The following is a 22,919-nucleotide window of genomic DNA, read 5'->3' as shown; positions in this document are numbered from 1 at the left end:
ATAATATTGTATAGATATTTCAGTGTTATTGTTATTTGTTTTGGATGATAGTTGTGTAGTGTATTGTGACAGTCCTAGTTTAGCGACTGTAAAACTGTAATATTCCAGCAGCTTGGGCACCAGAAAAATATAGTAAAGTAACATTTTTGTGAAGATAAATTAGAAATGTTACACCCGTCTTGTAAATTTGCTGTCTATTTCCATAATTCTGTAATCAAAAATACATGAAAATGTGTTAAATAGTGTTATTTTGTGTAGTGAAAATCTGTCAAATAAAACAGTGAAAAAACATAAAATGTATATTTTTTAAGTGCAGGGGATTCAGTCAATTTTGCGGTGTGCATTTCCTATTTCAGCTTTGTTATACTAGTACAAAATCAGCAAAACAATTCTTCTCAGTATTGATAATACTCAGTAAGTGTATTATTCTTATATTCTGTAATCTTTAATTAGTTCTCCATCATCTGTTTGTGTTCTGATGGAGCCGTGGTAGAGCAGAATTGATCTGTAGTTTTCTACAGAAGAAATGCGACCCACATTTACATGTGAGCATTTCTCCTGCAGAAGCCTTGAATAAAACATCTTCACATGCCACACTGAGATAAACAGGAACACAAGCAGAAGATGTAGTGATGTTCAGCAAAGCATGCAGGCACAACTGCAGAATTCATCAGCCGCGTTAATAAAGTGGAGAGATCCCACTTGAACTTTTCAAAATGAGATCAAACGGAGGTGAGTATTCTCAGCAGAGTTTGATCTGAAGGGACCTATCAAAGAATTTAATGAGACCGAATTACCCCAGATAACTAAATGTTCGCACTTTCTCTGTCGTAATGCAAAAATCCTGGAAGCAGCTTTACGGTTTCTTTTCATTTCCGTAAAGGTCAAACATATCATATCAGCTTTACCGTAACGTATCACAAAGACTGGAATGTGCGTTTCCATCTACACTTAATAAAACATTTTATTTCAATACGTACAAAGAGATTTCTTGTGCCATTTGCTGAAAGTGCGTGAGCCGGCGGACGCCACGCTGGCCGACGTGGCTGTTTGTATGGATGAAATGTTGGAATGAAACGGAAACATGGACAGGCAGCTTGACATTTGTTGCTTGTGCAGAAGCTGTGGTGTGCTGGCCGCTCTATATGGGCCAAGCCTGGTGGGAGACCAAGCCCTCATGCTGCTCCACTCGCCACCTACTGGGCCGTTTCCACCGGTCTCTCCATCTGGAGGACCAGAGGGGCTCTGCTGGGGCTCTGCTGTCTCCTCTCACACTGGTCACCGGTCGGGTGTTTCATTGGGGATTAATTAGGCGCAGGGAGGCTTTCTGGAACATGGCCACAAATAATCTGTAAATGCTTTTATTTTGCGCACAGAATTTCTGACAGAGAAATGTTGTGCTGTTTGAACTGTAGTAGTAATTTATCTAAATATTGTGTCGTCGGAGACAGTGAATCTGTTTAAAATTGTTGGTTCTATTACTAAAAATACATTGGCAATGGGTGCCCAGGATATCATTAGTATTACTCAAATCTCTCAATTCACCAAAAGTGTGAGGTTGGGTAAAACAAAGTTAAAGTGAAAATATCTTCTTTTGTGTTCTGCGGAAGAATGAAAGTCATACGGGTTTAAAATGACAAGAGGATGTGTAAATGATGACAGAACTACTTTAACTTAAATGTATTGACATTGGTTGTTTGATACTTTAAAAACTGCACATTCAAATATATTGACTGTTTTTTTGGAAATGTGGAACAAGCACAAGAAAAGGATACCTCATCACTCCTTAGGATCTTGAGTCGATAAGTCCTAATACAAACAGCACTTGTGATCCTGGCAGTAAAGACCATTTTCAACAGCTGTGGCACTTTTCTGAAATGTATTTTGCCACAAATCCTTCTTAAAGCATTTCATACCACCTGCAATCCAGTTTACCAGATGCTAAATGAGTATTTAAAGTCATTCTTTTTAGTTTAAACACACCGCCACATCAGGTTCACCCATAAAGGAAATTTACCTTTATAATTTATGCACTAGTGCCATTCTAGGTGTACATGTCTTCTTTGTTTTCCAGGCGAATACAATCTAGTACTTTTAAGTAAAACGCTCTAAAAAATGTTGGATTATTTTTAACCCAGTGTTGGGTCAAAAGGGGGACAAGCACAACCAAAGTGTTAAAGGGGACAGTTTACCCCAAAATTAAAATTCTGTCATCATTCGCTCACTCCCTGAGTAGTTCCAAGTCTATGTGGTGAACACAGAGAAAGATATTTGGAAGAAGGCTTGTAACCAAACAGTTCTCGGTCACCATTCACTACCATAGTAGGAAAAATGACAAAGGTAGTCAAAAGTGCACCTGAACTGTTTGCTTTCATTCTTCAAAATATCTTCTTTTTGTGTTCAACAGAACAAAGAAATTTATAAAGCATCTTTTTCTTATTATGGTAGTCAAAACATATGTAGTCATGTCTCGTGTGATGTGTAACATCAAAATCACATCTCGAGACATGCGGAAGTGAGCAACATTCCCATGCAATCTGGGCAAAAAGTTAGGTGATAAGACGTGTGTGTGTGTGTGTACGGTATGTGTGTGCGCGTGTGTGTGCGTGTGTGTGTGTACACTCAAACTGGCATGTTTTCATACTTATTGTGTTGTCATAGATGCACCCAGACAGCAGTGTTGGTGAAAGGCAACTATTTTGGCAGAGGGAAAGAGGCGAGGGTTTCGTCTGGCAGAGCAGACGAGAGGATCGAGAGAAACGGCAGATGGCTTGATGTGTTAGGGGAACTCATCTGCAAGTGGATCAGGGGAGGTCCAACACAGGCACACGCACACACACACGCTCGTGAAGGGCGGTGGGTGGCGTGGAGGGTATGAAAATGAACGAAGTGGAGAGATGGAAAGAACAGGCGAGAGTGTTAAAGTGGCCACAACTCAGACAGTTTCTACATATCTCATGTTAATCTTGAGTCTTATAGACAGAATAATATTGCACCCTTCAAATATCCGTACGATTATTTCTGATAACATACGACGGCGGAACTAAAGCACGTGCGCACTCATTGCCAAAAAAACACAGACATATGAGTCAGTTTCACTTGCCGTGTGTGCTTCATGTCCGGCATCTTTTAGCCTTGGGACCGCACCATCTATCAGTTTCAAACGATCTCCAAATCCAGCGTTATATCGACCGTTTATATAACATCCATCACTTAAACGCCGTGAACAAACAAACACCTACCTCTCCCTATCGCAAGAGTAACAAGCTGAATCTGCAGGTCCACAGCGCAGCCAATCTTGATGGTAAGCAGATCTCGCTCGTCGGTTGACGCGTGGGCGGGCTATTTCTTTCGCCTTGCTGAGGGCGTGCTTTTCCGGGAGAATTGCCCAATAAGGGACAAATAAAAGTTGTTACAAAATGGATTTTCATGTTGGAAAAAAACTTTCCGAAACCTATACGAATGCTAGGGGAGTGTATCGAGCACAGAAATACTACTTCCAACTCATTTTTTGACAAGTTGACCATGTCAAGCATGAGAAGATAGCATGTGTAACATTGTAAATAAGTCAGAATGCACGAGACACCGTTGCATGCCCCCTTTAAGATGGCCTGGGAAGTGGACCAAGAAGAACTTGCCTAAGGATATTCCAGTCGGAAGTGAATAAGGAACCACCGAGGGACTGACAGGATGGGAGCAGAAATGGAAAGGAGGGGCAAAATTGACTGGAGCTAAGTTTTTTGTTCTTGCCAAGCAAAACGTATTTCTATTGTGCTGAACTCTGACATTCTGCATGTGTTACATCTGGCAACACTTAACAATAATGTTTCATCTGTTAACATTAGTTAAAGGTATAGTTTACCCATAAATAAAAAAATTAAGATTTGTTTTTTATCACTATTTTTGGTATGCATTAATAATTCTCTTTCATGTCATTCAAAACCTGCATGACACAAAAGAAGATAATTTGATAAAATGTCTCAGTGGTTTTGTGTCCATTCAGTGGAAGTCAATGGGTAACGCCATTGTTTGGTTACCAACATTCTTCAAAATGTCTTCTTTTGTGTTCTGAAGAAAGTCATACAAGTTTGAAATTACATAAGGGTGGATAAATAATGTATTTTTTTAGAGTGAATTCTTTTTTTTACTTTTCTTTGTTAAAAATAAACAAATATTGGCAGTAAAGCAAGTCCTTAAAAATTGTGTTTAAAATAATGATTTATAAATAATAATGGTTTATGATTTGAGCTGTAAGGTCAGATTTTGAGAATGTCATGTACTTAGAGTATAGATAAACAGGTAAAGTACCGTAATCTGTAGTTATATGTTTCAGACAGAGATGGCGATAGAGAAGCAAAAGTTACTGACGGCATCTTTGATATGAACAAAAAAAATACCTAAACATAATTTATTCATTTTTACATTAATTTCAAAATGTATTAATAAATAATGCTAACAATAAACTTTTGCATAAAGTATATATAAAGATTCTAAAAACGTTTTTTTCAATAATATTGTTTCTTAAAGGGATAGCCCCCCAATTTTTTTTTTAACCCCAAAATGAAAATCTGTCATCATTTACTCACCCTCAGGTTGTTCCAAACCTGTATAAATGCCTTTGTTCTGCTAAACACCAAGGAAGATATTTGGAAGAATGTCAGTAACCAAACAGATCTCATCCCCCATTTACTGCCATAGCAGTAAAATAAATACTATGGGAGTCGATAGGGGATGAGATCTCTTTGGTTACATTCTTCCAAATATCTTCCTTTGTGTTAAGCAGAACAAAGAAATGTATACAGATTTGAAACAATCTAAGGATGAGTAAATGATGACAGTTTTCATTTTTGGATGAACTGTACCTTTAAGTAAACTCAATCAAACTGTAGTTGGGTTGTTTTAATTTAACCCAAAAAATACAGCTTTCTAACACTATAAAAACATGATAACATAAAAAAATATATATATACTGTATATTATGACGTCGTCACCAGTGTTGTAATTAGTTACTGTAATTTAATTACATTTCCCTTGAAAAAGTAAAGTAAGGCATTACTCTTATTTTTTCTGTAATTTAATTACAGCTACTTCTGATGTAATTAAACTAAATACTCTGTGTAATATATGTGTGTGCAATAGTGGAATTGACATAAAAATTCAAAGTCTAACTTTAAAATCCGCGCTTTAATGTTTAGTTCTCACATTATAATACTTTGGTCAGTTAATAAGAGTACTTTATGTAGTTTAATATTATTTATTTGATTGAATTAAATAAGCCGTTTCATGTCTATCCTTCAATCACTTAACTAATCAAGGTGGATATAGAATATAGAAAGTAATTAGTAATAAGTAACTAAATACTTTTTGGAGAGAGTAATTTGTACAGTAATCTAATTACACTATTGAATATGTAATTAGTAACTAGTAATTAATTACTTTTTCAGAGTAACTTACCCAACACTGGTCATCACACATTCAGATTGTTACATATCATAAATGAATCTTAAAACAACAAGTTCAGCTCTGCAATTAAAACTTTTAAAGCTTCAGTACAACGTTATTAAAACACCTTAATTTGGTCATTCATGTAAATTTTACTTGTACAACATCTGACTCCACTTTAAGATCTCATAACTTTCTTCCTTGAATTAATCAGTGTTACACATTTCCCCACAAGATTCCTCACAGCTTCATACTTTGAAAAAAAAATCAAAGGCCATCTTGCTGGTATCTACACATATTTTTGATCCTTCCTTGGGAAGCGAGTGGGCAGCCACACACATGTGCATCTTCCAGGGAGCATTAAAGTGAAGAAAGCATGTCACAACATTCTTTTCTTTACCTACAGCTGGGCTATTTTCACTGGATAGTCATCTCCAGATAAAGTAGTTGTCCTAAATTGTCACCACATATACGAGTTCTTTGGAGGGCGCATTCTCAGCGCAGCGGGGATTAATGCCATTCCTTTGATCAGACGTACCTTATCTCTGACAGCGAACAGCGTATGCTTCTGTGAACTCATTCTATATGTGATAGATTTTATATGCAAATAAGTGTTATTCTAGATTGCCTGAGGTTCAATGCAAAAACACACATTAGTCTAATGAGACATCATGGTTATACAGCAGGTGGCCCACAGACTGAGATCAAAGATGGACTGGAGAGGTCGGACAACTAAAGATGGAGAAAGAGAGAGAGAAATTCCTTTGCTGAAACGGTGTCTGCAACATAGTACAAGGTCAACGTTGAGTGCTAATGATGCTGTGATGCTTATGAAGACAGACGCTCTGAATCTTTTTTTAAGATTTTTCGTATTGTTGTAAAGGGCAGTGTTTATGAAGATTTAAATTATATAAAGTTCACATCTTCCTACTTTTTGTTTACAAATGACAGATGGCGTCTGACCAATATTACTCATTATCTTATTTCATCCAATTCAATTCAATTGAGATTTGTTGCCAGTCTGTTTATTGGATATTATAATCACTTCATCACTTGTTTGGAGTACCATTTCAGTCTTAGCATGTCCTCACTGTACAGTCTAAACATCTGTCTGAATGAATCACTCTTAGGAACGTTCTGCTTTCAATGTCACCGCCATTTATTTAATCATTGGCCGAGACGACAGAAACAGGATGTGACAACACTTAAATTGGCTCGCATGATTGGCCAGTCACGAGTGTAAGCATGACATATTGTCTCAAAGGATCTTCCATTTTCAGGGCACTCTGGGGGTTTGATAATATATGAGTGATTAACGTTTATATAATATTGTTTATATCTTCAAATAAGTCCCATTACGGCAACCACGTTTTCGAGATTTATTTACAAGTATATCGTTTACTGACAGCAATACTGTGGTTAGTAAGATGGGATATTGTTTGGGACTGATTCTGCACTGCAACCCCTAATTTAGAGACAATTGAGGGACAAATTGAAGGACAATTTACCTTATATAAACCAAAAACCAGTGTTCAATTTTAATGAAAATTTGCATTTAGTAAATATGTTGTCATGGTTGTAACTGTTTTACGAGAATTCATATGAACGTGTATGATTTTTGTACAGTTTGCTTTCACCTGTGATATGATTAGGGGTCTTGCTGCTTGTCTTTTTTTATATAATAACTGCTTTTGTATGATTCACAATTAAATGAACACAAAATTGCCACCTCATAAAATATTAACATTTTCCCATGAGATCAAGTTGATACAGTGCTTGTGACCAGGTAGTTGAGAATTCAAAGTAAACGTTGAACTAGGGATGTCGAGATACATGGATGTTGACAATTATCTTGATATTAAAAACCATGATTATAGATATTGCGTTAATTCTACACATATGGTCATATTGTGAATTATTCAATAATTTTCACCTTTAGAGCAACAATGGTTGCATACTCTCTCTCTCCACCTTCCTACACTCGTATTTTGAGTGTGAATCATCGAACAAAAAATAGAAAACACAAAATAAACAAAAATAAAGATGAATTTGACTGATCCTATATTATTTATTTGTTCATAAAAAACATTGGACCACAAATGACGATAATGTGGTTAAATGGTTAGAGAGTCGGACTCATGACCAGAAGGTTGCCGGTTCGATTCCCAGAGCCGGCAGGTAACGACTGAGGTGCCCTTGAGCAAGACACCTTACCCCTACTTGCTCCCCGGGCGCTGCAGTGATAGCTGCCCACTGCTCCGGGTGTACGTGTGTTCACCACTTGCTGTGTGTGTGTTCACTACTCTCTGGATGGGTTAAATGCAGAGGTCACATTTAGGGTATCGGTCACCATATCTGACTAATAGGTCACTTTCACTTTGGGGGTGATAAATGTGAAATTGCACAAATCTGAAGTTTTACGCCCCATTCACACCGCCATCGACTAGCAGCGGCAGACCGACGCAATCTCATTCATTTCAACGGAAGCTTGGCTACATCCAGCAACACGAGCGACAGTGAGAATTGACAAAAGGAAATGGGCCTGTCTGGCGATGTGACAAAGTCAACTTTATGCAAATGATAAGCGACTACCAAGCAGTTCACATTAGAGGAGGTTTTAGCTTTGCTGCCGGCAAGACTGGGCAGGTAAAACAAATAGTGCGTCTCCCGCGATGTATAGTCGCCAGCAAGGATGGAGTCAGTAAATGAAGTAGAATGAAGTAGGCACAAAAAGTCCGACATTTGGACAAATTGTTACAGACAAAAGTGGTAAAGAATTAGACTTTTAGTAGCCTTTCAAAAGCGAAAAGTTTTTTGTCGGGCGTGGTGCTTTACCTTCACATAAACATATTTATCGACCATAAAATGAGCGTTTAATTGAGCGCAAAAGTTCTGTGTCTGTTACTGCATTATGAACGTTAGCATACCTCAACATTGTTTTAATTCTTTAAGCTAAATTGTTCACGGGTGCGGGCGGGAGCAAACTCACAAATTGTGGGTGCGGGCGGGAGTGAAACACACACATTGCGGGAGTGGGCAGGATTGGTCAGAAATTCACCGGGAGCGGGATTATGATATCCGTCCCGCGCAGGGCTCTAGTTCACATCATCCGTCTCTCATTTTAGCGATGTGAAGGCAGCATTAGACTTGTCACCACATTTCTAGAATGTTACGTTTTATTTTTCCGTTTAGCTGTTTTGCTGCATGCCAAAGTATAATACTTATTATTAGGGGGTTGTTTGATAAATACGTTTAATAATAGCAGTGATGTTTGGTTTCACAAACACCTGTAATTTCATACAAAATATGCCTCAGAGAGGTCATTGAGAACAATGAATTATGCAGTCGGATTTGAATATTAAAAAATTCAGCCTTTGTAATCCATTGTGCTGATTATGTAAGCGTGTGTTTGATCATTTATGAGGTGGACGTCTCTTGTCACTGCAGGAACACTTTGAAAAAACACTCCATATTAAACAACTACCTTAAGTCATCTGCAGTGTTGAGCTCAATTAGAGCATAAATAATTTGAGCAAACATGTCTAATCGTGTTTCGCAGGATGAGAGTGTTTAAAAAAGAACAGAGCTGTCAGCTCAGGCGTAGTGAGACTTGGAAGAATCAGGTGCGGCGCGACTCGTCATTTAGCTTCTTTCTCACCTGTCTGTAATAAAGAGTTGATGGGAGACTTGAAGTGACTGGAGGGAAAATCTCCAGCGTATAAACGGTAAATGGCCGCTCGAAACCACAGACGGCAATTTTGTACTCAGCAAAGTGACTCTTTGAAGAAGAAATAAATGGAGGATGATCCTATTCACAGACCCAAAGAGAAACCAATGGTGTGGCTTTAGAAGACTTGAATTATAGTGCACAAGTCATATGTTTTACATATTGATAGTGTATGTCTTGTAGTTTGTTTTTGGAGCTATTTCTGTCTACATACAGCATGGGTCCCCTTGCATGGAATTCACCGTTTTGTTCCTACATAGCCCTAAACGGACAAACTGCTTCTTAGTCCTTAATCTTAGTCCTGTGAGAGGACATAGTGCTTTGAAAGGGAGGGGTGAAGGGTGGAGTGAGCCGTTGGTTGCAGTTCACAACCTCACCACTAGATGCCGCTACGGTACATATACAGGACCTTTAAAAAATGTCTACTTGTGCATTTTGGGTTTGTGGAAGCAACTATTTTATATTACACAGTTGATATGCACCATTACTGTAAACGTGATGTGAAAAACATAGTCAATACGTCAGGCCACCGAAACATAAAACATAAAATGACGTTCTTCCCGAGACAGTGGGTCTTATTGATTTTCTAGAGTCAGAGCAAGAGAGAGGACTGACGATTTAATTAATTATTAAAGGAGGGAGAAAAAGAATAAAACAAAGAAGGATCATGAGACAGAGAGAGAGAAAGAGGGACAGCATTGATTTTCAAAGGGCTTCAGTTTTTCCCCTTGGCATGTATCACAGTCTCGCCGGATTTAGGTGCTGAAAATATGCAGCCGGTATCCAAAGGATGAAGACGGGGAAAAGGTTGTTGGTCAGGAATGGAACAAAGTAGCGTGGTGTACACGAAAAAAAACAGAACAATGAAGCGACAGAGGAAGAAATGGAGCACCTGCTGTGCTCTGGCGTTCAATTACTCCTCATAAGATTTCAATTTAATAAGGTTAATTAGCCACTATAATTAGTTAAAACACATTTCAGTGACAACTCGCGGCTGCTAACTTGTGAAAACATTCAAATTCGAGGTGCTCGGTTGTTCAAGCCGCTGCCGGGATTTCTTTTCAACATCTTTAATTTCCAGGCAGAGATAAACAGTCGACTGTGGTGTGGGAGGCATTATGTTCCTTCATTACAAGACGACGGCATGCACACGAGTGATTATGCTTTATAATATTACAGTGCTGGATGCTAAGTAAATTAGCAGTTGTGTTTTTGTTAAGTTGAAGTTTCACTGGAGGTGCTTATACACACAATCATTGACTCATTAAAGTGCAGTAAAATTCATAATTTAATCTATCTGTACATAACTGACATTCAATATCTCTACTGTTTCTCCATCAGCTGACAGCAGACGCTTGGAAATGTGAACCTTCTGTACCTTGAGAACACAGTGTGATTTTATGTTACACTCCAAAAATACATTGTGGGCTTTGACACTCTTTTTGTGTGGAAGATGTTTTTGGGAGTTGAAATGATATTGTTAAAAAAAATAAAAACACGATCAGTCACTTCACACTGTGATAACCGATGTGAGTTTGTACTACTTTTTCAACTTCTTCGTACTTTTGTTGTTGTGTTTCTGTGCATCGCTAGGTGCTATTTTAAACAAACCAATAGGCCTACATCACCCGCTTCGAATGTTATCATCACTCGATTGAATGGGCGTTATTCTGTGGCCTTGTTTTAATGTTTTAAATCTTTAATGGATTAGCCTGCTGAAATAATCCAGTAAAAATTAAATGCATTTCCATTACCCTTCAAATTGTGCAAATTAAAACCACTGCCCGTGGAAACACGTCAATTGCGCAAAAGCTCACAAAAAAAGGCTAAAAAGTTTTAATGCTTGTTGAGGTGGTTTGAAAAAAAGGAATATTCGCAAATTAATGGAAATGTTTTGTTTTCATATTTTGTCATGTATAAAAGTCACATGGTCATTCTTTAATGGTGTGAAATTGTGTACTACAGTACATCCTCCTAGAAACACCCCATAGGTCGCTTTCACACTTGAAGTTTAGTTCGGAAAGGGGAGCGGTTCGCATTAAAAATCGCTAATGTGAAAGCTGTCGCCTGTGCGCACCTGGCTACCGAACCCAAAACTACCTGAAGGAGGTGGTCTGAGTTCGGCTGCTCTCGAACTGTGGCGGGGTTCGCATGAATATCAAAGCAACGCGGACCCGGGTGCGCACTTGATGAGGAAGTAAAGTGACCTGCGCATGCGTTTAAGCCGATTACGGTGTATTTCCTTCAATAAAACACATGTAATAGATGATAGTGTTGATGATTTAACTGGATTGGAGCGAGAGTGCAGGCTGCATCGTATTTCAGCATTGCGAGTGGAATCAGGGCGGCCGGTAAATGGTAATCCACTGTTTCCTCAAAATAGTCTGTTTGCAAGCAGCAGAAAGTCTGCATGCAACGCACATACAGTAAACCCAAATGTTATTTACTCTGCTGCGCATAATAGCACCAAATTAATAAAAACACAATATATTGATTCGTTTTCTGTCATGCACAGTGCACATTTTTAATGACGTAAGACGAACGCAAACGCACCAGGTTTCCACAGAATCAAGTTGAGTCTGAAACCAAACCAACGCTGCAGGGGGCGCCGGGAACAATCGCACCCAAGTTCGGACCGCAGCAAACGAGCCCAATCTGAAAACGCCATTATAAAACATGATTGTGTTATTTGTTGTTCATGATATTAAGGTTATAATTTAAGTTAAGGTTGCACTGTTATAGAGGTCTGTTAAAGGGGTCATATACACAGCTAAAACGAATATTATCGTTTGTTTTAGATGTAATGCAATGTGTACACACGATTTAAGGTTCAAAAACGCTGTATGTTCCACATACCGTGCTTGTTTGTATTGCCTCTTTGCTCCGCCTCTCTGAAACGCACAGATTTTTTATAAAGCTCATGGCTCTGAAAGCAAGGTGTGCTATGATTGGCTAGTTAACCACTGCGTAGTGATTGGTCAAATACTGCAAGTGTGTGACGGAAATGTGACGCCTCTTACCATATTTGGAACATCAGGTTCCAAAGCAATTGTACTGACAGGTACGCCCACCTTACTTGCGTATACATTTGGGCGGTCTTAGTCAAATCATACCAGGAACTGACGTAGATTTGTGGGGGGGTGGTTACACGGGGCGTTTCAGGCAGGTCTGGGTGAGCATTCGCTTTTAGATAGAATGCATCTTTTGTTCCAACACTTTAATATTTGCAATTTTACGTGTCTAATACATGCATGGGCAACTTATAACACACCAAGACACAGAAAAACATGTATTCGCGCCATATGACCCCTTTAAGCACTCCGTCATTCATACAGTAGTTTTAACAATGTAGGCATAAATATGTATGTATATAAAAATTAGTTTTAAGTCAGACTATAGATGCAGTTGAACATACAGTAGTTAATACCTAGTGGCTAATTGTATATTCTGGTGTATTTCTAAGGAAACTGATCCTGCTGTAGTCAGCAATAGGCAGTGCAATGAGAGTGACAACAATGAAGAACAGTGTGGAAAGCTATTTTAAATAAAACTGTTTTGAGTAATGATAAAATATTATATTATTTAAATAAGTCAAATAAACGGTGGTAAACTTAAGGGACAGTGCAGCTTTGCAGGCAAATTTTATGTCCCCAGCAATGTCAAAATCAAACTTACGCCCCTGCAACTTACTTATTACTGTATTCAAATAAATAACACATTTGTAAGGGTCAGGGCACGTATACGAATAACAGGTGATTTATTTCTGCTGAAAATCTATGTGGCTAGTCTGTCCTCAGTGTTTTCAATGCCGCAGTCTAGATTATTAAATGCTTTATTGAGCCTCAAAAGTGACAGGACTAGAAAAAAAACTATAGCCCACGGCACAATTTGGGAACGTGTCCAAAAATCTCCAATAAGGCAACCCACAGAAATAGATTTAATTAAGCATTAAGACTGTCCACATAGTTTAATTGAGGTTTATTTGAAGCAATGGCACATTAAATGCGAGGTATAGACCACATCCCAAATACAGAGCCGGCGGGTGTCAGGCTGACACTAGTTACAGTTAATAATGTATGTGGCATTCAGAGTAAATAGTCCTTCTGTTTCTGAGGCTCAAATAATCTGGTATTAACTAAACCTGAAAATGAACAGAATCACCCAATGCTGCAACATCATAAAGCAGAGATATTAAAAAAACTATGTGAAAATGACTCGGTTATTTCTCGGCTAAGATTTGATTCTTCTCAATTTAAAGCACTATTCCACAGTGACTGTCGAGCACACTTATATGATTCCATCACTGTGGGCTGGTTTTTATTTTATGGGATTACAGTGACAAATGTTAGAGAATTGCAATGTGGTCACGCTACCTTTGTGTTATTTCAACACGCAACAAAAGAGCATTCACCGAAAACAGTACAAATCTGAAACGTCCCATCCCACTCCATCCCATCGTATTGAACTAAACAATTGATGCTTCCAAACCTTCTTCTGAGGGTCTTCATTCTCTTCTCCGTCTCTACGCCATCAGTTTCACCGATGTCAGCTTTCAATCTTCTCTTTGTTGCGGTCTAATCCTCTCTTTGTGACCACTATCATGTTTGTATTTCCGATATAATAGGCAGAAGCTTTTCCGTCTAGAGGGATTGACGCCTCGATTGTTACCAGCAAGCCTTGTTTACAGCAAGACTGAATGTGTAAAATGAATCCCTGTCGAAAACGGAATACGAAGAAAGAAAGGACAGGCCAAATTCCTGGTTTTGAGAACTGTTAAGTTGAAACTAGAACCCAAGCTCTGTTCCCTCACGTTTTCCTCCGGGTCTAAATAACAGGTTTTAGCAGCTTAAAGAAAACTCACAACTTGACATTTAGAGACATTCTGACAGCAGGTATGTACGCAGATATATACAGTACATGCCTGCTGCAACAAAACTTGAAGTATAAAGTATAAAGCTTGTTTCAATATGTGCAAATCTGCACACACTAGAGCCTTTATTGAAATGTTGTTTCAAAAAAAAAGTCATCATTACAGACTAAAGGCTAAATTAATCATTTTAAGTAAAAGCTGACATTCAGCCCTTTCGGATGGTAATTGTTTCTCATAAGGACGTCTGTAAAAATAAATCTGCATGGCTCCTTGGTAATAAAACTCATGCATTCGGACAAACATAAATTCATGGTGTAGGTGTGAGTTTGTAATCCTGAGAACCCGGAAAATGCTCTTCGCACGTTCTCAGTCACATGACAATTTGCATGTATTTAATAATTATAATGGATTAAAATTCATATTTTAAAATGCCAATATCTAATGTTTTCATGTTTTTTCTTGTCTTCTTTCTGTTCTTATCATTTCCCTCTCTGTGTTGCGAAGCAGCGATCCCGATCTATCGGTCAAGTTGGCTACAATTTATGTGAACTTGTGTGTGTGTATATATGTTGTGTGCTCGCGTGATGCATACGCGATCACGTTCACAGTCGAAACTCATTGAATGAATGAGGCATTTATATAGCACTTTATTGTGTATTGCTGTACACCCAAAGCGCTTTACAATCATATGAGGGGGGGGTCTCTCCTCAACCACCACCAGTGTGCAGCATCCTCCTGGATGGTGCGATGGCAGCCACAGTGCAACTGCGCCAGTGCGGTCACCACACACCAGCTATAGGTGGAGAGAAGAGAGAAATATAGCCAATTCAGAGGGTTGGGATTATTAGGAGGCCATGATTAACAAGGGCCAGTAGGAGAGGAATCTGGCCAGGACACCGGGGTTACACCCCTACTAATTACAAGAAGTGCCATGGGATCTTTAATGACCACAGGGAGTCTGGACCTCGGTTTAACGTTTCATCCGAAGGACGGTGCTTTTTTTTACAGTGTAGTGTCCCCATCACTATACTGGGGCATTATGGGACCCATAAAGACCGCAGGGTGAGCACCCCCTGCTGGTCTCACTAACAGCTCTTCCAGTTGCAACCTAGCTTTTCCCAGGAGATCTTCCCATCCAGGTATTGACCAGGCTCAGCCCTGCTTAGCTTCAGTGGGAAACCAGTCTTGGGCTACAGGGTGATAAGGCTTATTAAACTCTGTATCATCATCTAAAATAATTTTAGAACTTTTCCTAAATGTACAAATATCACTGTTGTATTGCATAAAGGTGCATATGGACTTGTTTTCTTTGCATTTTCTGAGGTCGGAAAAAATACAGAGCATCTTTCCTGATATTTTGACCAGTTTCTCCAGTTTTCATTTTCTGCAAATAAATGCAAATAGAAACAATATTTGTATTTGAAATTTGGGAGAAATAATGTGAGTAATTCACAGAATGAAACAAAAATGATCATCTCACCCAATCACATACCTATAAGTAAATTCAGAAAAAACTGAAAATAATTTTGAAATGGTCTCTTAATTTTTTTCACGGTTGTTTATACAGTATACTGTATATCGGAGTGCATTGTGGGTAAAGATAGTCAAATGTAGGGAATGAAGTTAGTCACTCAGATTTTAGACACCATTACAAAACAACACCCATAAAGTGCACTATATAGGAAACAGGGTGCGGTTTCGGATGCAACAATTCATTTTTTCACATTTTATTTAGTCTTTGGCTAGATTATTATTCATTAAATTACATTACAGGTTTTTTTACTTTGTAAATGTCTTACGTGTTTCATTTTTCTGCGTAACTAATAATGTTGATTTGATTGACTTTGATTATTAGTTCAACAGACAGGAAAAAGGACTGATACCAAAAATGCCGTTTGGTGAATGAAGACCAAGCATTCAAGGTCACGCCATAAGCCATGTGATTACTCTTCAGGTTTCTCTGAACTCAGCATAATAGCATCATTAATATTCTTCAGTGCCAAAACTGGCATGAGGTAAATAAACTCCCAAAATTCAAAATGCCATCTCCCCTAATCCTCCTGGGCATTGCTGTTAAATCCTTTTCCCCTGGTCAACACTGACTGGCTCATTACAATGAATCAGGATCTTAGGGGACGGATTGCTTTTGAAGTTTTGGCAAGGAATGGCGTGCGGCTGACAGCTCCATGTTGGGAAAGCAACGGCCGAGCATGTCTTTGGTCCTGTATGAATTTCATGTAGCGGCGTTATCTAAATCAAAATCCTTTCGGAACGCTGCGTCTACCATGTGACCGATGTAAATGTGTGCGCTACAGCGCTCAGAATATCTTTTCTCGCTGCTCAAAGGGACCGAATGGACTGCATTTGTGTGCATGACATTTTGCACCTCTCCCATGTGTGCATATTAATGACACGTGGTATTTCTGAAGCCCAATAAAATATGCCCCTTGATGGCGTCGGCGGACGGTGTGGGAAGTGGCAGGGGGTTCGGATGGAGCACGGGTTTCAAAGGCGACCTGCCTCTTGTTTGGTCTGAGAGAACAAGCGCAGTGTGATGGGTTGTGTGCCCTGAATAGTAGCAAACATTATTTGTGGATTAAACCTCCCGAACGCACACAGCCTTTGAGAATTTCAACAGCTTGTTTCGTTCTGTTCTGAAGTTCAATAATAATTTGGGAACCACCTGGAGTCTTTGTTTTCCACATGATTCTGGGTTTGTTAAGCAGAAGTTTTTAGGCATTCTGTGCTCTCGTGGTTGATGGTAAATTTACTGGTGAACTATGCCTGAATTTGTCATTTGTTTATCAGAGGTATAGGTTATTAGAGGTTCGCTCTGGTTTTGCACGCATTTAGATTTATGCTTTGCTGCTATTTTTGCAATATGGCCTCGTTTTTACATAAATTGATGTTCTCTTTGAAGTTTAAAACCATTTTATAAAATCACTATTCCTTGAATTCATTCAAACAGAGGACAAAGAAAGAGAGAGAAATAGAAAAACATTGAAGATGTGACGGACAGAGAGACATTTGTGACCCTGGACCACAAAACCAGTCATAAGTATAGCATGAGTATATCGTAGCAATAGCCAACAATATATTGTATGGGTCAAAATTATTAATTTTTATGCCAAAAATCATTAGAATTTTAAGTAAAGATGATGTTCAATGAATATATTTGGTAGGTTTTCTGCCGTAAATATATCAAAACTTTATTTTTTGGAGTGAATGCAGCAAAATTGCGAACAAAAATGGCCGGAAACACACCTATAAACATCGCTCACTGCCGCCCGTTCTTTGGGTAATACCCACTCAAGTTTAGTATCTATGTAAAGCTTAGAATTTCCGCTTTCGGGTTCATCTACTTTCCACAACGTCATTACAGCGGTAAGCGACTATAGAGACCGTTAAAACAAACCTGTTTCTTCTGAGCAACTGCCTGCTACAGCGCCTCAATATTTAGACTTTTTTGCACCCTCAGATTCCAGAGTTTTAAATAGTTGTATCTCAACCAAATATTCCTATCCTAACAAATCATACATCCATATAAATCTCATTTATTCAACTATCAGATTACGTCAAAATCTCAATTTGTAAAAAATTCACCCTTATGACTGGTTTTGTGGTCCAGGGTCACATTTAATTATTTAACATAAATTTGCGTATTTGTTCTTCATAGACTTGGTTTAACAACAAAATAGTTTGTACTGCATTATTTGTGAACTACCTATTTGCACAGGCACATAGTGTTTCTTCACAAAATGATATCGCCAACTCCTGGCCTGGCTTGCGAAGTACAGCGTTTTCAGACATTTTCACAGATCTGAAAAAAAACTTTTTGCTTTTACTACATCATGTCATGTAAACAGTCTGTGTGAGAGAGAGAGAGAGAGAGAGAGAGAGAGAGAGAGAGCTGTTGTATCTATGATCACTGGCACCTGTAAGTGAAAGAAATCTACCAGCATCTGTTACTGAAGGATACACACACACAGCACCACTCGCCACTTCAACACTCCCCATTCATTGACGCTTTGTTTTTGACACTCAACATTAAGATTGAGCTTTCTTCACTATATAAAAACAACACACTTATCTTTTCTCACTGTCTCCAGTACAAACACAAGAGAGCAGAGATGCTTGTAGGGTCGTACATTCTCTCAAAGCAGCTAATAGATGCAATTTAGCAGTTTTTGAGTGTTGATGGATGTTACACAACAGAACGCTTTATCTGCTATATTTAACTTGGCAAGTTGGGACACAAAGGCTAAATATCAAGCAATTAGCAAAGTTGCATTCCCACTTTTTTATGTTGCTGTGATACATGAAGCTGATTTTCTCACCTGAAATGTTATCAAGTCTTGGATGCTGAATGCAATGTCAGGTAATAGCACATAAGGTCAGATTTGTAATTAGTATCATTTACATGGATATTTCATTGAAACAATGATGAAATGTCCCATCTCTAGCATGCAAGTGTTCGAGATATCTACGGCCGGCCATGATAGCTGCCATAATCACTAGAAAGTGCTCACAAACACTCCTTTTAAAACATTCATTTACAGCCTGCTTTCAATGGTTGGTAATTGCGTCAGGCAAATAGTTTGGTGAATAAAGAACAATCTAATGAGACTCATTTACTAGAAAGGAGTCTTTGCATGGAAATAATGACAATGACTTAATTACATTTTTTTTATTTCTATGGATTTTCTAGAAAATGCTGTGCGGTAGAACCCATGAACAAATGTGCATACATTTTTACAGGAAAATAGCATGAAAGATAGTAGAGAGAGTAGAGTTTTATATAAATGGTGGCACAATATCTAGAAAATATTTTTCAGTGTAGACTAGAGGACTTGATTCTTTTAGAAGATATTAACCTCTTCAGCACTGGTGGATATTTTGCAATTTTTTAAAGAATTAGGCATACCTGAATTTAAAATAAAAAAAATTGTCAAATTTTACAGAAAACCCTCTAAATTTTTAAAATAATTTGGCAATTTTTATGTTGTGTGATTCTAAAGTGATCTGTGAAATATACAGTGATATTCTTGAGAGTGAGAGCTTTCATTTGATAAATGACTTGTTTTGTGAGTTTGTATGACATAAATATGAAATTGTGTATTATTTGTCCGATTTTTACAAGGGGGTGACAAATTCAGACCTTATTCTATTCTATTTGTATAATGTTTGCATAATTGATGACAAGAAAGCTTATCATACCATATATGTCCAGTTTTGTGTTGAATAGGTCAACTCCATATAGCCCAAAAGAAAGAAAAATCACAAATGAGATCTTTCTAATATATCCATTGTTACTTTTAAGTTTTCTCTGTCTCAGATATTTTTCCTGAAAAAAAGTCACCGAAATCTCACAAATGTCTTCATTAGAGTTTTAGTAGAGATCTCAACAATGTCACAAACTGAGCTCAGAACTACCAAGTCTAAAAGCAATATTAATAAAGATGTTATGAACTCAAATATTTCTCATTACATTTACCCAAATACATATTATTTTATAATCTACATTCATTTTACACCTCCATAGTCTTAATGTACTTTAACACTCATTTTATTTTTCCTAAGAACGAAGATGTCGTCACGTTTTCACTTCTTTGCTGAAGGATATAAAGTATTTGCGAAACGCACTGTGTAGCATTTTGTCCGTTTAGGGCTACTGTAGAAACAACATGGTGAATTCCATGCAAGGGGACCCGCAGTATATGTATATAGAAATACTAGCTCATTCTAAGGTAATAAAAACATAACGCTTCATTATGTAAGGTCTTTATACACCTCTGAAGACATGGTTATGGATATTACATCGCATTTATGTCAATAGATCCTCCAAAAAATGACACACAGCACTTTTAAAGGAAACACAACAGAGAACTCCATCGAATAACTTATAAAAGTGTCAGGGGTGGTCAAGGAGAGAAAACCCAAGCGCATGCAGCAGTACAATAACTTAGACTTTTTATTAACAAAATAAAAACCCACAATGGGGGGAAAAACGATAACAGAACAATCCAAACTACAAAACAACAGCAAAACAAAGCCTTCCCACAAGGGGGCAAAAGCTAGAGAGATCAGGATTAACTAAACAAAGCACTTCACAGGAACTTGACAAGGCAGTTAATAACTGGAACCAGGACATGAGGTAAGTCTACTAAACATTGCAAACAACCAAAACGAAACAGAACAGGACAGCAAATGTAGCAGGTCTTTACTCACTTATTATTGGACCAGACAATATTATCAGAAGACTACAAGGTACGCAAAAGGAGGTGGTGGTAGTGTTGAGTAATAGCCAGAGGCAGAAGGTAAATTTAACCATAAAAGTTCCTTTTACTCTGAGTTTTTAGTGTTTCTTTTCTTCCTTATTTTTCTTCACTTAAACATAACAACAGTGACCAGAGAAAACACAATAACTATATGTAACCCGTCCTACTCGCCCCGCTCTGCACGGGCCTCGAACCGGCGTCGGTCCTGATGGGAGACGGGCGCTCTAATGAGGAGGCTAAAGACCGCAGTCTCTAGCGTCTGTCGCTAGAGCGTCTCTGTTGGTCAGGAAGTGAGGTTTACACACTGCACAGCTCTCCACTAGCTGGCCTCCGTTACATATATATACAGTATATAAACATACCTTGGGTGCACCCTCTAATAGTAATTACAATCACAATCACTGCAATCAAGTGAACACAATAAAAAAACATTAAATCACTAATGTATGTTACCCACACCGAATTAAGTTTCAAGCTCAAAAAAATAATATTTTTCCAATAAGAAAACGGATCAGTCTTAACTCCTTTAGATGTGTTCCTGAATCATTTCAGTCCCATAAAGTAAAAAAATCAGTCTCTGTGAATGAATTCTCTTACTTGTCTGGATAGAAATTATAAAATAAGAAGTGTCCTTTACTCCAGGTTCGTTATACTTTCTGCATCAAGGTGGGAGGCTCGCCATCAATTAAAATAATCCAATACACTCAATGCACGGCCGCTTCCGCGTTTACACTCAGGAGGCAAAACACATCCGCTTCCCCACTGGAAGCCATTCATCTCTACCTAGAGCTGTGAACATGACAGAGGAGAAGATGAATATTTGTACTCGTTGCTTACACAAAGTTCGCCGGATTACAAAAATGATGTTCGTCAGCATTGTGATACTGTCAGCTGTTCCCCTGTCAAGTAAAGAAGTAGGTTACTTTAAACTATCCGTTTAAAAATACATGGACAGCTTGGACGCTATTCTTTACACCGAGTTTATCAACGATTTTCAGCCCTTAAATATCTTTACCTTTAAACAACAAATTTGTATGAGTCTGACCAGATATCAATAACACAGTTCCCGGTAAGACACATCTGTCATATGGCTCTAATATGCAGGTTTGCTGTAAAGAAACAGACATCACTTGGCTTTTAAAGGGTATAAATATTGTTTAAATACTGAATCGGTTTTTAATTTATTACACAATTCACCTTAAATTGATGACATTATTTTTTTTAATAAATTATATCGTTCTCACTTACCACCCATTGTTATGTTACGAGTGTGATTTTCAAATCATTAATACTAGGCTAAATGTATTTTCTCAGCTACCAGTCAGAATCAGATGACAGGAGATAAGGGAGAGGACGACATGTTTCAGAATTATGAAGTCAGAGAAGACACAAAGTTTAGGAGCAGGACACACCAAAGGATAGCTGTGACCTAAAGCTTCAATTTATTGTTTAAATTTTGTGAAGTTTTCCAAGAATCACAGACAAAGTCGTACTGATAACCACAAGAAATATGAGAAATGGTTAAGAGCCGGGATAACATGAGAAGAACAGGGGCATCTTTTGAAATAGTAGTGAGCATTTTTACTGTGTATTGTGAGAATTTCATATAGTCCATTCATTTTAAATATTTTACTTTACAATATTCCAATATGAAACCTTATTTAAATCAAACGCATTTTTTTGACGTATTTAATAGTTTTTGTATTTGCATTTTACCTGACAATTTCTGTGTATCAGTTATTATACACAAGCTTACATTAATGGATCACATTTTGAAAATAGAATATCTTTATTGTCATGTCACAGCTGCATACAAAGACATTTTAGTTACACACAAAAAACTACACACTAAGAACAAAGATATGGATGACTGCACAAGCACATATAATGCATATTACGTACAGTACAGAAATGTCAAAAGTAGCCTATATTTACGTTATTTTTATTTATATTACAATTTGTACAACTAAAACCAAATTAATGTATCCAGTGTTACGTTTATTCTTTAGCATTAGCTAACGCTAGCGCTTTCACCAATAGACCATGATCTTCAGTAGCTGACGTGCTGTGGCTCAATCACATCTGCACTCTTAACGTGATGACAACAAACTGTAGTACCAGTTAAGGTTTAAATCCTTACGTGTAATAAAGTAAATCCATGCTCGGAACATTATTAAATCTCTGTGAAGCTTCATAAAACGGGACACAGCCATGCCTGACGGAACCACAGTCACGTGTGTATTTAAACACTGCAGGTCATGACTAAACTAAAGTTTTGTATTATAGCACCATTGCATGTTTAATATATAGTATTTTAACAATACGATGTATTTCACTAATCTATATTACACGTTAATTCCCCCCAAAACGAGCGCTGGTAAAGCACATTTGCTATGGGTGAATACAACCCGGAAGCTTTCCCGCCCCCTGAGATTTTACCGGAAATACGTAGGCAGCACTCCATGCATTGAGTGTATTCAGAAGAATATCCACACAGAAAAAAACCTGGCCTATCTGTCCATTCAAGTTCTGTCTTTTCTTTCTTTACAGGCACGTATAACCAAAATGGCGTCAGCCACTGCGAACATGCGATACACCATGC

The sequence above is a fragment of the Triplophysa rosa genome, linkage group LG22, assembly GCF_024868665.1.
Source record: "Triplophysa rosa linkage group LG22, Trosa_1v2, whole genome shotgun sequence".
Lineage (NCBI taxonomy): Eukaryota > Metazoa > Chordata > Actinopteri > Cypriniformes > Nemacheilidae > Triplophysa > Triplophysa rosa.
This window is presented reverse-complemented; position numbering follows the sequence as displayed.